The following is a 14,939-nucleotide window of genomic DNA, read 5'->3' as shown; positions in this document are numbered from 1 at the left end:
TTATTCAGACAGAAATGGCTATCACACTGACATGGCAATCTGCCCAGAAATCTGTCTCCAACCTGTCAAATTAACCCTGAATTTTCTCTTAAGAACATTCACGCTTTTTCTGCTTTTGTTTGTTTGTTGCTTTTTAAATCTCTGGCAAGAGGTCTTAAAGTTTGAATTCTCCGTAGGGATAATTGTTATGTTTAGGGGTTGTAACTCAGGGTCTATACCAAGCAACTATCACAAAGTAGTTTCTTTAAAAGAAAAAAAAAAAAAATCTTGATAAAGACTACTCATCAGGGGATCCCTGGGTGGCTCAGCGGTTTAGAGCCTACCTTTGGCCCAGGGCATGATCCTGGAGTTCCTGGATTGAGTCCTGAGTCCCACAGGAAGCTTGCTTCTCCCTCTGCCTGTGTCTCTGACTCTCTCTCATGAATAAATAAATAAAAAAATCTTAAAAAAAAGACTACTTATCAGCAATATAATAAAAACAATAATTCACACTTCAATAGACATTAGAACATGTTAAATACCCTTTTAAATATTTCACAAATATTAGCTTAATTAACCTTCATAGCATCCCTATGAACAGCTATCAAAATTATTTCTATTTTACTGATAAGGCAACCAAAAAGTGAGATATATAACCTGCTAAAGTGACATGGATGGTCAGCAGTGAGGCCAGGTATTTTAACTCTGAAGCCTACACCTTTGCAATCACTACATGCTACTGAGAGATGTAATGACTAGAAAAAACTCACTGATAAATATTTCAGTTCATTGTACTATTCCTGCGTTAAAAACTACAGAACTAAAATTCTGAAAGTGGTCTAAGTATCAACTGTTTCAATTTCTGAACTTTTAGAGATGAAGAAACCAACTCACTCTAGCATAGTAAAAAAGCAAGGTAGTGGCAGATTCAAAGCCAGCAACAACCATGTCTAAATCCAAGTGATGTTTTTTCACTTGTCATAGTACAGTTAGTCCATAGAAAAATCGTAGGAAAATCTATAAACTTCAAACAAAGGTAGACACTCAAAGTCCTATGCAACCTATTTTGTAGGATCCAGTAAATACATAGCTATTGGGAGCACCCCCCCCCTTTCAATTACTTTCAAATTTGGTGCTTTACAACATTTCTACCACAAGTTATTCCAGAAAAAAAAAAAATGAAGTAAACACAGGGATGAGGATTTGTGGTATTTGGTAATTCTGGTTTTTCTTCTTTCCAATTGTTTCCTTCTCTGTTTCTAGAATAAAACTTTACCCAAGAATAAGAGGGAGTAGTAATCCCTTTTAAAACTCCTGTCAAAGCAAATTAATTTATGTCCTGAATCACTTATTAATTCACTGAATGTGCTAGTTGTGATACTTAATTAGACATATACTCTCATGGTTGGAAAGGATATCTAGACAAGTAAATGCAATACAGCATGATTGCCCTCAAGATCATATACTCTTTCATAGGGTGCTAGAGAAAAATATATGGAAAACATCAAATCTATATAGGTGGGTGGGAGGAGTAGCTAAGGCTTTCTGGAGGAAGAGACATCTATATTGATTCATCAGGGGAAACAGGAATTGGAATGGAAAGCAGAAGAGGAAGAAGGAGAAAAAGGTATGGCCCTAGACAGAGCATTCCCTAAGAGCGGGAAAGCATCTAGAAAAGCCAGAGGAGGGCAGCCCAAGTGGCTTAGCAGTTTAGCACTGCCTGCAGCCCAGGGTGTGATCCTGGAGACTCCGGGATCGAGTCCCACGTCGGGCTCCCTGCATGGAGCCTGCTTCTGTGTCTCTGCCCCTCTCTGTGTGTGTGTGTGTGTGTGTTTCTCTATGAATAGATAAATAAAATCAAAAAGAAAAGAAAGAAAAGAAAAGAAAAGCCAAGCCAGAGGACTTGGGAGGGTACTCACCTGGCTGAAGCTGGCTCACAGGCAGGAAACCCTCATTAGATGTACAATATGATCACATCAATAATACCAATACATCTTAAACACAAAGTACTTCCCTGTGAGAAAATAACTCAAACATAACATTTCTGTGGTTCACAAAGAAGGAAGAAAGAGTCTTTATGTGGAAGGAAGTAGGGAAATGAAATTAGAGTTATGGTCCAGGGCAATAAAGATCAACGAGACTTAGGCTAATTAATTACTATATTCTCATTACGTTCTTCTAAAGGCTGCAGTTATCAACCATAGGAATAATTTCCATATAAACACGGAAATCATGGCTACCCTTGGAGGTGATGAAGAATCTATTATTGACAAGCCATTTTGTCAGAGCATCAAATAATGCTCATCTTTAAACATGTCTCCTATGGACAATGAACTAACTGCTGCTGACGGTTTCCAGCTACAAATGAATCAGCATTCCTTGCTCAGGGCACATTACTGCTTCTGACCTCTTCCCCTGCCCGTGCCTTGACCTTCTCCCACTCAGACGCTATTCCCTGCCTTGTGCCTGTGAGCATCTTGTATTATTTGCGAGCTGTGGCTCCAGAATTTAGCATGAGGAGGGCGGCCCCTGATAGATGTCTAACAGGAGTAATACTCCTAATGATCCCCAATGGGACTCTGCCATAGTCTTCCCACCGGATGAGCCGTTTGAAGAAGGAAGAAATCCCACGTACTTTATAGTAAAACATAATGAAAAATAGAAATCTCCACGTAAAGGAACACTTTACTTAGATTTGGTGAGAAATGATCAGGTTTTTTTTTTTTTTTTTTTAAGAGTCCACAAAAGTTTCTTCATAGATGTTTAGCTTTGCAATATATCTTGAACACCTGAGCAAATTATACCATTGCCTAAAGAAATCCTCCAAATGTTATTTTAGAAACATTTATGAATTATGCACAAGATTTCCTCAAGAAGTGCTAGATATGCTCTCAAGAACTGTGCATAAATCAATATTTTGTGAATTAAATAACATTTTCTATTAACAAATTATTTCAGAGATGTTTCATTTTCATTTCTGATCATTTTCAACTTGGTAATGATTACTGACCCTTTAGATTAAGCTTCTCTCCTGATGATATTCCTGTCAAATAGCTAATGATCTACGAACAAAAACAAAACAAATAAGGGAAACTAGATTTTCAAAAGCATCCTGCAATAAGTTCTTGCAAAAGTTGAAGGCTCCTTTGCAATTCAACCACAGCCTAAATTTTCTTAATTTATTTCTTCAAATTCCCTTCCTGTATTTTCTCAACCTGTAATTCAAATGCAGTGCAGTGGTGTGCCTCTTAATAGCAATCAGTAAACCTTTAGACTGTCTGTGTTGATAATTTCTCTTCTTAGTCAAGAATATATTTATTCAGTTCATCAGGGACTCTTAGCTCATCAAAGGGCTTGTCGGTTTGTTTTCTTTGTTTGTTAGCTTTAGGACAAAAGAATAAACACAAACAGTCAAAGTAATCACTCTGACTGGTTCAACAAATACAATTTGTAAACTGTAAATAGCTCTTAATATAGGCAGAAGCTTTTGGTTAAATAAATAAGCAATTATTTAACCATTTAACTAGTCACAATATAGTAAGGAAGGCCAAACATCAGAAAAGTTAAAGCTTCTAAAACACTAAAGATAACAGAAAGTGAAGGTATGTATACTTCTGTACTTAGAGTAGGAATGAGCAGCTACAGGCAGGTCAGTTCTAAGTGGGGTGGATGATGTAACTGTCCCACAAACTGCTGACCTGTAGGGTCACATGAGGGGTTGAGATCTATTATTGTTATTAACAGTCTCAATTGCTCTCATGTATCAGTTACAATATTTTACCTAAAAATATGGATTTATGCCTTCTTGAAAACTCTGGAGGTCTATCTGTATTGGGCTCTATTTCTCCATGGGAACATCCAGCCAATCATCCCCCTCAGACCTAACTTGAGTCCTTCCTTACAAGCCCTGTGTAGACATTTGTTTTCAGCCACCACAAAATATTATCAGAGAAGAAAAAACAGAATCTCACAAATTTTATTTTGTTTTTCTTCCCCGCCAAGAATTGTGACTTCAGACCAGGAAGAGCAATTTTAAGTTGGTTCAGTGGGAAATCAAGGTGGGGAGGTAAGTATCTAGTTTCTTAATACATTTTAAATCTCTTGATCCAGAAAAACATTACATCCCACAATACTGAGAGAACCTTTTAGATAAAATGAAAGATTAGAAGAGTGGGAAAAAGTTAAAGGCCTATCCACGTTTTTAACTACAAAAAAAGGTAGGATCCTCAAACTTCATGTTGCACTTTAGGACACGAACAAAATCATTAATAAAAACAGTAATAACAAAAACAACACAACCAAGGGAAACGACTCTTCAGCAAATGAGGAAAATTGGAAGAAACTATACCTGGAGAACAGCAGATTTAGAAAGAACACAACTGTCTTCAAATATTGAAACAGTTTCATGTAGAAACTAAACTAGATTCACCATGGACAGCTTTGGAGGGTAAAAACTAGGGCCAGGAAGACACAAAATAAAGCTGGGCTTCAGCTTAATATGAAAAAAGTGTTCATAAAAATTATAAATAGAATCTTCTATACTATGGGGACGTAGGTCCTGTCACAGAAAGTAACTAGAGTAGGATAAAGACTATATATTCTGGGTACTGCAGACAGGCCATAGGCAAAGAGAGATTGTTAATGTTCTATTGATTCTCTGACAGGTTATTGATAATAATATAGTATTATAACTAAATCTATTCATCAGTCCATGGCTACCCATACCCCCAAAGAAAATGGCCCCCAAAACCCCCATGTCTAATCAAGAATTCAATCATCATATTTACATTTATTTTATATCACTTCTTCACATGGCAGAAGCTTTTGTGGTCTAAACATAGGCCCCCAGAGCAGTCACACATGCCTCTATTAAATTATCTATATGGCAATCAACCATTCATCATCAATTTCTCAAGTACAAGGAATAAGCTTTCTTTTTTATTTTTATTTTTTTTAGCTTTCTTTTTTTTAATAATCTGTTGTCTACTAAGGTTGATTAAATAAATAAAACAAATGTACAGAATTACTGAATAGCAAAATAAGACATCATAAGCGAAAATCTATAATTATGTAAAATTTACCTCTTGAAATAGATTGTCAGTAACTCAGATCACACTCCTGGATGCACCTCTCAAATTCTTCCCTTCACCTAACAAGATATCCCATTCTTTCTTTCAACTCTGGGAATCTACTCATTCCATAGAGTTTTTCCTGACCTAGTAAATCCCCTTGATCTATCGGTTCCCGAAAGGCATTTCTATTTCTCCCTTCTCTCACATCAAACATCCTTCATTCATATATTGCTAACAATTCACTGACATGATACGACATTCATTTTCCTATCTACATGTTCACAACCAGGATCTTTAATGAAAAGCCCTTATACAGTATCAGGTACATCTAACACATTCTTTAAAATATCTAATAGCAACAAAAGTTGACAGCTAGTTAATAATAATTTTTGATTGTCATCAAAAGGATTAAACCATGTTATTAAGCCCCATTAATAATAAACAAATAGTATTATCAAACACAAATGAATGGCTAACTGCAAGGCAATGAATACAGAGAAATAAATTTGTTATGAAGTATATTTTCAGACAAAGAGTAAAACCTTAAGGCTGAGAGACCCCAACTCCCATATAAAGGAAGATTTTGAATATGATACCATTTTGATTAGCGGTACTGTGTAAGGAGCCAGGAACAGCTTCAATCTTCTCTTAAGCCTTATGTAAAGTAACAACCTATGGAAATAACAAAGAGTACAGATGTACCTCTCATCTACACTTTTGGAAATAACTGTGGAAGTCAGTGAGTTCAACTGAGAAAACCATACCTTAGAAATCATACGGAACAATCTTAGTCAAACATATGTATTTAAAGGAGTAAGAAAAAGCAAAAGAATAACATTTTAAAAACCAACTATATTACTTCTGAAAAGCTACTGATTACAGTACAGTTTTTGATAGTTAATACAGACTAGCAGGTTTCATTCACAGGGATCATGTTAACCAATGTTGCATTCTTTGTTTTTTATAAAATTTGTCATAATTAAGCTTCTGCTTAATGCGTTTTTATTATCTGTATTAATTTATTATCTGTAACAACTTATCACCAAGTAAGTAACCATCTATTTTCAAACTCAAAAAACAAAAATTCAACATGTTCCCAGGAGAAGTTAGATCCCAATGATAGTGAGGTTTTTTCCTATGTATAAGGAGACTTTTATTCACTTAGACAACTGAACTATCACAAAACCTACTTGGTTTTTTACTACTTCAAATGTACTCCACAAACAGAAAAGCACTGAATTCCACCAAACCATGCTATGGGGCTGGACCTATATGTTTCTATATTCTGTTCTGTATCATACCAGGATACATTCTTTGTTATGGGTTATCATGTGACAAGCAGAAGGGAGGAACAGATCATCACAGAGACCAGAAAAATCTGAAATCTAAAAAGGAACTAAAACAGCTTGGCAGCACAATCTACCACAATTCTGTATCACGGAAAGCATCACAGACACACAAGAATTTGATAGTCATATATACATTTGACAGTTTCATCTACAATCATATTCCTTTGAAGGGAAGAGTGCAGCGTGTCTGTAAAATGGTAAAGAACAAAAAATCTGGGATCAGACTTGTTGGTTTCAAATCCTCACTCTACTGAATGAGCTGACTGACCAGTCAAGACACCAACTTTTCTAACTTCATTTTCCGTATTGATAAACAGGGGGGATGATGGCAATGCCTTCATTCCTAATGCGATATTAAATAAGATAAGGCATGTTAAACACTTTGCTGTGGGGCATACGGTAAACACTATAAATTTTAGGCTTTACAATTATTATTTTAATTGATTCCTAGTCCTTCAATTAGGGTATGCATCAATTCATCATCTAATTAATTAATCACTTTATTTTTTATCAGGATATATATTATATATATGCGTGTATATTAAGTATATATATGTATACATACATGTACTTAATAATTGTGTATATTTAAACATGTTAAATATGTCAAATGGTAAATGCTAAAAGGATAATTTTGAATATGAAATCCTAGGAAATGATGAGCTCCTCAGAACGAATGGCCAATAATAGGAGAAAAGACCAAAGGATGCAATGAATTTCGTTTTCCCTCTGGCCACACTAACCCTCACTTAAAGCTGCCCTCATGCTGCATTTATTCCACCCTAATTCACTGAGACTAATAGTGACAATGTTATCACAGGATGACCCCCCCCCCCTTTGGATAGTACCCAGGTGAAGGCTCTGACTCGCTCCTATTTTCCTTCTACATGTTTAGGCAATATATTATTAAGTTCACGAATTTAAAAACTTCTAATTCTAAACTCGGTATCAGACTGCTAAGGAAATTTTCACTTCTCTTCAAATATGAGGGGGAAAAAACCAATGAGTTCATCTTCCACAGCATGTACAAGTCAGTTTACTTTGTTCAGACAACCTGTTAATTGAAAGGTCTGGAGACACTAAAATTACTTCCCCCAACTCAAGTCACTTAAAGCTACCCAGAGGTGTGCAGTTAACACATACAAATGTGCCTTAACTCACTTTGTTATGTGAGTAAGCCCCATTGTAGTGAAGTTTCAGAGTAATAAAGACTGCCTTTTAAAGCAAGCCTGAGTAAACAAAATCCACTTTAGATCTCTGAAACTAAAAACAGTATATATTTTATAATTCCTCATGTAGGAAAGAGATTGCAGGCAGACACTTGTAGCCAAACTAAGGGTCAGCAACATCACTGGAAATGTGGAAAAGATACTGCAAGTTAAAACAAAAAATATAATTAGTGTGCAGGTTATTTATATTTGGAGATCAAGTTATAGGACTGAGCATATCTCATTCGCACCATATGATGTCAAACGATCCTTTCTTTTGTTAAAGATTTTATTTATTTATCCATGAGAGGCACAGAGGGAGACAGAGACAGTGACACAGGCAGAGGGAGAAGCAGGCTCTAATGTGGGGAGCCGATGCAGGACTTGATCCCAGGACCCTGGAATCACAACCTGAGCCAAAGACAGAGGCTCAGCCGCTAAGCCACCCAGGCATCCCGAAGCCAAATGATCTTGAAAGAGATATGTGTGGCCTGATTCTCTGATTCTTTGGCCCCATTTTCGTTTCAAACTCTACCTGGGGTTGCTAATAACATATAAGGACCTCAGTCACGTCAGAGGGGAGTAACTGTAATAGGACCTCTGTTTCCTCTTCTGCTAAAATCCAGGAATGAGTTTACCAAGTTGATGTATCTTTCTATAATCGTGCAAAAAATTATGACCATACATAACACGCTGCAAAGAACTTTACGGTCATATAAACATTGTATTGTTATGCTTTTTTTTTTTTTTTTTTTTATGATAGTAACAGAGGGAGAGAGAGAGAGAGGCAGAGACTCAGGCAAAGAGAGAAGCAGGCTCCATGCACCGAGAGCCCGACGTGGGATTCAATCCTGGGTCTCCAGGATCGCGCCCTGGGCCAAAGGCAGGCGCCAAACCGCTGCGCCACCCAGGGATCCCTGTATTGTTATGCTTATTGAAATTTTCAGTTAAATCAAGAGATGACATTTACCTAAAATGATTTTTAAAGTCCTAACTGGTCACGTGTGACAATTTTATTTCTCTTAAAATACTTTTCCTGGCATTAAAAGAAGAATAGATAGGGAAACAAGAATCTACAGTGTTAGAGATACAGACTGGGTCTAATAGTCTCAGGTAGAACCTCTTGCAGATAATTTTAGGGGAAAGTTCCAAGGACACCAAGCTCCTGCCATGGCTGACTGTGGATGAGCTGTCTTTGGTTCTCAGGCCATGTACAGATGAACTAAACACAGGCAGAGGCAGCCCATACTTTGAACTTGATGCTTTCTGAAATCCAATCAAAAGAGCATTTTGAGAAAGTGTAACCATCAGCTGCTATACTGACAGAAGTGCTTTAAGAAACATATTTTTTTCACGGCACCTGGGTGGCTCAGTGGTTGAGCATCTGCCTTTGGCTCAGGTCATGATCCCAGGGTCCTGGGATCAAGTCCCGCATCAGGCTCCTTGCGGGCAGCCTGATTCTCCCGCTGCCTATGTCTCTGCCTCTCTCTTATGAATAAATAAAATCTTAAAATATATATTTTTCCAGTAAAAAAGACTAATAACTAAAAACTAGATCCCCCAAATTCATGGTGTTTTTAGGAATCAAAGTCTACTCATCCTTATATGCTGCATACAAATCAATCACGTGACATAAAAAGAACATACTCCCACTTAACAGAACCACACTGCTCTGTTGACATTTGCTTGTAGCCATTGAAGGTGCTTTTAACGCTTCATTTAAGTGTCAAACTAGGTGACAGGCATTAAGGCTATAGGTTATTCTGCATCAAACTAGTAGCTAAAGAACATTTTCAACAATTGTTACCTTCCATACATACATTCTCCTCTAAATAACAAAATGAATTAATTAAATAAAATAAGCAGATACTCATTTTCGGCTCCAAGCCATGGACAGCTGTGAACACTGCAGAGGTACTTCTCTCATTGAATGAAATCAGAAAGCTATGCACAGTCAAGCTGTTCAAAATATTGTTTTATGTGTGGAACAACATTGTCATAAGATGTTTGGAAGCCAAGTAAAATCTCAGAAGTAAGGGAATCTGTAGCAGCCTGTTTTGGCTGAAGGGAAATGAGACTGAGCTCTCCCATGAAGCAAGCAACATGACACCTTCCAGTGTTAGAAATAGCCTTTTGGATGGTTAAAAAAAAAAAAAAAAAAAATTTTTTTTTTTTTTTAAGAAAAGAGCAGAGAGCGAGAGAAAGGCAAGGAAGTGAAGATCAAAGTTATCTCCCTGTACACTAGAGATAATCTTTTTTCTTCCTCTTCAACAGCAAGATTGAAGGAAAGGACTGAAGATGGAGGGAGAAGGGGAAAAAGAAACCATGCTAATCCAGAATTGTAAAGAAAGGAGGTGGTCTTTTGATCTCCACAGGATGGCAACTTTATTGGCTATGCATAAGCAGTTTCCAACCAGCTGATCAACCAGGTATTAATGCTCAACCCTTCCATGATCAGTAACCATGAAGTGAGTCATCTGTGAACAGCAGTCAAGCAGAAGGCTCATCTACTACTAAATGACTGCCAGCTCATGCTCAACATAGAGGGGAAGAGCAACCCCAGGGGAAATGATTGTCTCTCCACAGGCTCTTCCTTGACGAGTGCCAATTATTTGCCTTGGGACTCGGAGCAAAATCTTTCTAATGTGCCTGAATGAGAATGGCATTCATTTTCCAAAATACAGCTTGGAATCTGTGTGCTTCGGCATCACCAGCAGTCAGTCTTTGGACTTTCTGTTCAGTCACTTCTTTTAAGCATGCTGGACAAATGCAGACCTGATAAAGGCTAGATGTGAATCGGTTCAATGTAAAGAACTGATTGTCTTGCCTGATGATCTAAAAATTTAAAGACCATTTACTTAATGGCAGGAAAAAATGCCCCCTTCCAGATTTTCAAGTGTTCAAACCACAGTCTTGTTTAGGTGGATTTTTTTTTGGATGAGTTTTAACATTAAAAGATATATATATATATATATATATATTGAACCATAATCTTTCTTTTTAAAATCTTTCTTTTCTCTCTTTCACCTGAGAAAGTACATGGTGGTTAAGAGTTTTGGAATTAGCTTGTTTCAAATCCCTGCTCTTCCACTTCTCCTAACCTCTCAGTGATGTAGTTTCTACAACTATAAAATAAGGATAAAGTAATACTTTATCACTAACAGTACTTATGTCATAAGGTTCCTATAAGCATTAATAGGATAAAGATGAATGCTCAATAAATGATAACATGTCTTCAGAGCAACAGAAGTAGACATTGTAGAGTTTCTTATGGTACCCCAAAATGCAAATTTCATATCATTTTTTAATGATTTTCTTCTTTTACTTTACTGATCTCCTCTAACCAAAAATGTTATGATACAGAAGTCAATTACCCACTTTTTCACTCCTTTATATAAATCAAGGTAGTCAATATTCTAAAGTTTTGTTAGACATAGCTTAAGAAAACTGTTCTATGAACTGAAAGATTTAAATATTTCGAACTGCTTTTGGTTTTAAAAATACAAGGTATTTAGTTCTTTATACAGTTGCTAAATATAGAATGTACACACAGACATCAAGTTTTCAGAAATCCACTTTTCAGATTTGCTTTTTATAATGTATATGGTCAGAGGGTGTGGTTAGACACGGCTGCTCTCTCTGTTCCCACTCCACCTCTTCCTAATAGTTTAAAACTAGTTTAATTCTGGATCTATTTCCACTACACTTCTCTTGACTTCTGCTTCTGTTTCACTTTTTCTTCCCTTTCTTATTACCAAATTTCTTAATTTATTCTCACAGACTATCATAGATCTAATTTTAAGTTGAATAACAACTTTGATTCTATTCTTCTATAAGAAACCAAGCCTGCCAAGGCTGTTATACTTTAAAGAAGTAAACATTCTTAAAAGGTCCAGAAATCAACATGAGCATTACCTTAGTATCTTTTACCAACACAAATGACACAAGAAGACTCAACTATTTATGATCTTCACCAACAAGCTGCGATTCTACATTTCTTCCTCATCCCATCCCTGGTACCAGCATTTTTAATTTTAGATATCTGCTCAACGTCAAATAAACAAACAACCGTCACTGTAGGTTTGAAATATCATTTTGTAACAGCTTAACTCACACAAGAATATTTCATTTGTCATAGTGAACACTAAGGGAAAACTTCAGGTAAACTTTCTGTTCTAGATTTTAACCATAAGTATCTTACGTGTTAGAGAGCTCATCACCAAGAAATAAGGATATCTTAAAAGATGTCACAGTTTTCAGGTAAGTATATTTAAATGCCAAAAAGTTTATTTAAAAAAACTAATAAGAGGGGCAGCCCTGGTGGCTCGGTGATTTAGCGCCACCTTCGGCCCAGGGCGTGATCCTGGAGACCTGGGATCAAGTCCCACGTCAGGCTCCCTGCATGAAGCCTGCTTCTCCCTCTGCCTCTGTCTCTGCCTCTTTCTGTGTTTCTCATGAATAAATAAGTTAATAAGTCAAAATTAATTAATTAATTAATTAATAAGAAATTGTCGGACTCACCAACGAATCTTGTGCAGAGGTCTTGGATGAAGAAAGACCAGAAACCCAAATGAGTGGCTCTGCATAGTGAAACTTATCTAAAAAGCATCCCTCCTCCCAAGAGAAAAAGATCCCCCACACACATATCAAAAGAAAAAAAAAGGAAGGAGGAAGAAAGCACTGCATATTTTTGCTTTATGTGAAATTGAGATCTCATCCTAAATTTGAACTGAAGGTCAATTACTTTTTCTCCTTAAAATCGGGTTTTAGAAAATGGAGTTGAGAAGAGGAAGTCAGCCAGGGAAGAATGTTTAGAATCAGTCCCTGAGAGATTGCACAGATTCTTTTTCTTCAGTGCTACCCCAACGGCTCCACTCACCAAAAGTCTAGCTATCCACAGAAAAGAACATGCAGATATATAAACTCACTAGAGACGTTTACCTTAAAAAATGAATTTCTGAGTACTCATTTTTTTCCAAAATCTGTTTTCTAAAATAAAAACAGTTGTGGCATTTGATTAATAAATAAAAGGCTACAGAAAGTGAACTCAAACAGAATATTTGATGTTAAGTATGACATCAACACATCAAAATGGTTTTTAGTCTTTTTTGAAGAAAACTATAAAACATTGTTAGGTTGGCATCCAAGTTAAAAAAAAAAAAGAAGAAGAAGAAAAAGAAAGAAAGAAAAAAAAAAAAGAACTGACAACCAATAGATACTTTTACAGGTTAAATCTTGTTGAAGGCACCTTACCCCTCAGTACACTTTGATTTATTTAAGCTCACCACATTTCTCTTAAATACACTCCATTAACAAGTGATAGACTGTGATCTTAGGCTTGAGGCAAGATATGAAACACAATCTTTCAAGAACTTCATTCATTCCCTGCCCAGGTGTCTTGAGCACACCCAACTCTAGTCACTTATCTGAGTTCTGTGAAGTTTTATTCAAATCAATAGTGTGGCTTTAGAACAGCACACTGTCAGGAAATCACCCCAGCAGCCCAGCAATTTGGCCTCCCAAATCCTAGTCCTAGTCCTAGTCCTAGTCCAAGTCATAGCAGGAGTGAAAGTCATCAGAGGAATGATAAAGAGCTTCAGGTTAAAGAGGAGAAAGCACTTCCCAAAGACGCCTCTGACCTGCAACCTGGTGAACCAAGCAGACGGACACTCCTGTGGGGAAAACTCAGGCTTATTAAAAGTCATCTGTGACTTAAATGGAAAACTAAATTAGAAACAGCAAAGCCAGACATCAGTTAAGCTTTAAGATTAGAAATGCTTCCTATCTGCTTAAATTACAAACCTCAGATACTAATTAATCAAATTATTAAATCTGAAAGGATGGTACACACACCCCCACACCCGCAGCCCCCCCCCCGATATTTCCCCAAGACAGAATTTGCACACTGACGCGACCAGCCTTCAGTGATACCCTATTAGTGTGACCCTATCTTTAATCTACAGACGTGATAAAATGTCCCAACATATACAAACTCAGCTCAAACAGTGACTAAAGATCATTAATCCCCCTATCTTCAGGAATCTGCCCCTCCAGTCATTTATCACACTGACACTTCACTTTACACACGTGAATAAACTTTAACTGAGAAGGTGAATCAACAAAAATCTCAAAGGTATCTGAAGCTGTAAATTAAACTGGGGGAGACACAGCAAAGAGAGACAAATAGAGAGATCAGGTCCTAATGTTTTTGATTTGCATCCTCGGCTGGCCGTGGGGGTGGGGAACCTATTCAGTCCTTCAGATCTGCAAACTAAGGGGAAAAAAAAAAAAAAAAACTACATTACAGAAAAGGGAAGCTGGAAGTAAGGAGAGGCAATCCCTAAGAGTGGGTTTAATCTATTCATCTATTCACTGTGAAATATATAAAAACTTCAGTTTTCTGTTGTCTTCAAAGGAATAACAATTTAATGAAGTTCTTAGTTTAGCTGCAACTGCTCCTGTTAGTCAGGAAGCATATTCAGTGGGCTAATTCTTTTAGGGATCTGCTATCACTTAGCTGATGTGCATTCTTCTCTTTTTCGGATTTCATTAAGTAAAATCCTTGGTCAAAATATAAACCATAGCCATGGACGGCGAAAAGCAAAAACCCACCTTTCAAAACTGTTTCATAATCATGAAAATTGAGTGACTCAAAGTTACAGGCCCTGATGCAACTTGAAGCTCGGTATTCAACTATTAAAAAAAAAAAAAAAAAATCCCCTGAGGTGTATTGTGTGTGTGTGTGTGTGTGTGTGTGTGTGTGTGTGTGTTAAGGCCTGAAACCGGAGCCTTGATTGAAACCAGAATCTACCAAGAGGGAAGAAAGAAAAGTTGAGTCGTGGCTCACCCCTAGTAAAAGTTTCTTAGGGAGCCTGAAGAAAACTATTTTAAGTGTCAGAAGGACCTCATCGCAGCATCCTTCCAGCACTTCATATGGAGAGACTCAGTACCACCGTGTAATTAATCGCCAAAACCCTAAATTCAGCCTTCTGCTTTTCCCTCCCAAGGAAGATTCCCCGGCACTGACTGTTCCCCTTCAGATGCTTGGAACTGCCTGTGTTCCTTCTCGAGGCAGCCAGGCAGAGCGGTAGCTGATATCCCACCGTAAGGAGGAGTTATTTCCTGAAGTTTCTTCAGCATCGAATTTAATTACAGACTTTGGTTACACAAAACAACTACTAATAATCCCTGTACTGGGGAGAGGAGGGGGCGACCTGGGCGACCGGGTCCGGGAACCCTGGCGGGTCCCTGGGCCCCAAGCTCCCGGGGCGCACGTCTCCGTCCCCGGGGGAAGAGAGGAGGAAGGTCACGTTGGCTCATCCTGAGGGTCC

The 14,939-nt window shown here is 37.4% G+C and overlaps 1 protein-coding gene across 7 annotated transcripts in view; it reads right to left on the bottom strand.

Annotated features, from left to right (window-relative positions):
• Positions 1–14,939, bottom strand: part of ROBO1 (roundabout guidance receptor 1) — a 1,129,252-nt gene that overhangs the window by 388,213 nt on the left and 726,100 nt on the right. The gene's annotated exons all lie outside the window — the stretch shown is intronic.

Source organism: Canis lupus, chromosome 30, assembly GCF_048164855.1.
Source record: "Canis lupus baileyi chromosome 30, mCanLup2.hap1, whole genome shotgun sequence".
Classification (NCBI taxonomy): domain Eukaryota; kingdom Metazoa; phylum Chordata; class Mammalia; order Carnivora; family Canidae; genus Canis; species Canis lupus.
The sequence above is the reverse complement of the archived record's forward strand: the minus strand, read 5'-3'. Positions and strand labels throughout refer to the sequence as shown.